Raw genomic sequence first — 4,058 nt, 5'->3', positions numbered from 1 at the left:
CTTGCTGGGTAAAGGAATCTTGGTTGTAGGTTCTTGCTATTCATCACTTTGAATATTTCTTGCCACTCCCTTCTAGTCTGCATAGTTTCTATTGAGAAATCAGCTGACAGTCGTATGGGTACTCCCTTGTAGGTAACTGACTGTCTTTCTCTTGCTGCTTTTAAGATTCTCTCTTTGTCTTTTGCTCTTGACATTTTAATTATGATGTGTCTTGGTGTGGTCCTCTTGGATTCCTCTTGTTTGTGGTTCTCTGCACTTCCTGGACTTGTAAGTCTATTTCTTTCACCAGGTAGGGGAAGTTTTCTGTCATTATTTCTTCAAATAGGTTTTCAATATCTTGCTCTCTCTCTTCTTCTGGCACCCCCCATAATTCGGATGTTGGTACTCTTGAAGATGTCCCAGAGGCTCCATACACTATCTTCATATTTTTGGATTCTTTTTTCTTTTTGCTTTTCTGGTTGGGTGTTTTTTGCTTCTTTGTATTTCAAATCTTTAACTTGATTCTTGTGATAATCTAGTCTGCTGTTGGGTTTCTGTATAATATTCTTTATTTCAGTCAGTGTATGCTTAATTTCTAGTTGGTCCTTTTTCATATCATCGAGGGTCTCACTCGATTTCTTGAGGGTCTCACTAAATTTATCGGCGGTTTCTAGAAAATTCTTGAAAAACCTTATAACTGTGGTTTTGAATTCTAAATCCAGTATTTTGCCTTCCTCCATTTCTGTCATTTGTGACCTGTTTCTTTGTCTCTGCATTTTGGCTGCTTCCCTGTGTTGATAGAGTCGCTTTCTGTGCTAGGTGTACTATAGGGCCCAGTGTCTCAGCCTCCTCAATTACCTGAGGTGAACACTCTTGGTGCACCCCTTTGTGGGCTTTGTGCACAGTCTTGTAGTTAAGCCTTGATTGTAGTTGGTATCACTGGGAGGAATTGACCTCCAGGCCAATTGGATGTGAGAATCAGCTGTGTCTACAGTGGGAGAACTTCTGTGCTGGAGACACCCTTCTGGGGCAAGACTTGCTTCAGTGGGGCTTTGGTGCTCACTGAGTCTGCCCCCTGAGTGTGTCCCTTATGGATCTGAGGAGTTGTAATCTGGATGGTCCCACTCTGACTACTGGGTACACTGGCTCTTTGATCTCTAAGGAGGTGCTAATTTAGCCTCTACCTGAGGCTACCAAGCAGGAACTATGGAGAGATCTGAAGATTCCTCTTCTTTGTTTGGGGTTTGGAGGTGCCCAGATGAGGCCCAGCTGTGAAGCAATGCAAGCTGCTGTGGGGCCTTGGGGTTTCTTTTGGATGTTCTGGGTCTCTCTGACCCAGCTGCAGTGTGTTAGGTAATTTTAGATTGCAAAGGGCCAGGCCATTCATATGCAAAAGCCTCTGTGCACAGCTTGGGTGGGGCGGGGTCTCAGGGAATCAACAGGGCAGAGCAAACAGCTATGGTTGATCCTCAGCCCTGCCCTAAGAGGTCCTGGGTCTCAGTGTTCCACGATAATTGCTGTAAGCACCTCTGAGAGAAAGCCACCCTGGAGTTCCGCCTGATGCCAGATAATCCAGTTTCTCCCAGTATGAGTCTGGGTCCCCAGAGACTCGCCCGGAACTGGAGTTCAGTTCAGTCGGGAGCTTGAGACTCCCTCCCAATTGAAAAAGACAGCTGCATCTTCAGTTGCCAGCCCTTTCTATGCGCACCTCCGTACCTCTGCATTTTACTTCCGCACCTCCTCTGAGTCTCAGTGTGCTTTTCTCTTTCCTTCTAGTTGTAGAATTTCCACTCAGCCAACCTTCCTGTGGTTCTGGGTGATGTCTGTTTTGTCTTTTAGTTGTATTTTTGAAGTGGTTGTGGGAGGCAGCAATTTCCGGTGTTTACCTATGCTGCCATCTTGGTTTCTCCTTTCTTAGTCTTTAACCCTTGGCATTTTAATTATGATGTGTCTTGGTGTGGTCCTCTTTGGGTTCCTCTTGTTTGGGACTCTCTGTGCTTCCTGTACTTGTAAGTCTATTTCTTTCACCAGGTAAGGGAAGTTTTCTGTCATTATTTCTTCAAATAGGTTTACAATATTTTGCTCTCTCTCATCTCCTTCTGGCACCCCATAATGCGAATGTTGGTACACTTGAGGTTGTCCCAGAGGCTCCTTATATTTTCTTCATATTTTTAAATTAATTTTTGTTTTGATTGGGTGTTTTTTGACTCCTCATATTCCAAATTGTTGATTTGATTCTTGGAATCCTCTGCTCTACTGTTGAGTCCCTGTAAATTGTTTTTTATTTCAGTTAGTGTATCCTTAACTTCTAACTGGTCTTTTTTCATGTCATTGACATTCTCACTAAGATCCTTGCAAGTCTCATGAGGATTCTTGAGTAACCATATAACTAGGGTTTTGAAATCTGTATCAAGTAGCTTTCTTACTTCCATTTTTTTTAATTTTTGACATGTTTCTTTGTCTCCGCATTTTGGCTGTGTTTGTTTCTATGTATTATATAGAGTTGCTATATCTCCTGGAATTGGTAGAGTGGCCTTGTGTAGTAGGTGTCCTGTAGGGCCTAGTGGCTCAGCCTCCCAAGTCACCTGAGCTGAGCACTCTAGGTGTGCCCCTGTGTAGGCTATGTGCACAGTCTTGTAGTTGAGCCTTGATTGCTGTTGGCATCTCTGGTAGGAGTTGACCTCCAGGCCAATTGACTGTGAGGACAAGCTGCAACTATAGTGGGAGAGCTGCTATGCAGGAGGCAAGGTCCAGCTGTGAAACAAGGCAGTCTGGTGCTAGTGCCAGGTCTTGGGCCTTTTGTTGATAGGTTGGGGACATGCTGTCACTAGCTGCAACTTGTTTGAGAGATTTTAATAAAGTCTGAAGCCTGAGCCAGGACAGGCCATTCATATGGAAAAGCTGCTGCAAACTACTTGGGTGGGGCTGCAAATTAGATGGGGTGGGGTCTCAGGGAATCACCAGGGTGGAGCAAACTATGCTTCAGGCTGATTGAAACTCAGATGTGGCTGCCAGTTAGCCCTGCAACAGGAGAGGTCCCGGCACAGGAACAATGACCCCTGTGAGCACCCCTGTCTGGGAGAAAGCCACCCCTGAGTTTCTGCCCCGATGCCAGACAATCCAGTTCCTCCCTGTATATGTCTGGGTCTTCCAGTGCTGGAGCTTGGAAGAAGTGAGACCATGTAAGTTTGTTCACTGGCCCTTTAAGAGGTATACCTGGGATTCCAGCAGCCTCCTTTTCACTCAACCACAATCCCCGCCAGTTTTTATGGCCCACAGTTATGGGGACTTCTCTTCCCAGCTCTGGAACCCTGGGCTTGGGGTCTGGTGTGGGGCTGTGACCCCTTGCTCCTCCTGGGCAGCCTCCATAGAGATGATCTCCCTCCCAATTAAAAAAACAGCACACGTGGGTGTCAGACCAAACCGTTCCACACCACAATCCCTCCTGACAGTCTCAATGTGCTTTCTTCTTTGCTTCTCTAGTTGTAGGACTGCCTCTCAGTCAGATTTCAGGTGGTTCATTCTGTATTTCAGTTGTAATTTTGATGTGGTTGTGGAAGGTGGCAAGTACGGAGGCAACTACACCGCCCTCTTGGTTCCCACTTCTAAAGCTTGCACCAGTGGTTGTGTTGCTTTCAGCAGCAATTTTTAACTGTGTGCTGTAAGAATTTGTAAAACATGCAATACCTATTTAGTCAGGTACACTGACTGACCTCTTTTTCCTTAGACTGTCAAATTAAAGAATGACAACAGCCACCCTGGCCTGTGTCAGTGGTTAGAGTGTCAGCCTATGCACCAAAGGGTCAGTGGTTTGATTCCCAGTCAAGAGCATGTACCTGTGTTGCAGGTTAATTCCCAGGCCCTGTCAGGGCACATGTGGGAGGCAGTGAATCAATGTGTCTCTATCACATTGATGTTTCTCTCTCTCTCTCACTCCCTTCTACATCCCTTCCTTCTACTCTCTCTAAAATTAAATGGAAAAAAATATCCTCAGGTGAGGATTAACAAAAAAAATTAAAATTAAAATATTGCAACAGTCAACACAACAATACTGTCCAGTGTAAATGAATAGAAATAAA

This window comes from Myotis lucifugus, unplaced genomic scaffold, assembly GCF_000147115.1.
Source record: "Myotis lucifugus unplaced genomic scaffold, Myoluc2.0 scaffold_50, whole genome shotgun sequence".
Lineage (NCBI taxonomy): Eukaryota > Metazoa > Chordata > Mammalia > Chiroptera > Vespertilionidae > Myotis > Myotis lucifugus.
Note: the sequence above shows the minus strand (reverse complement) of the source record.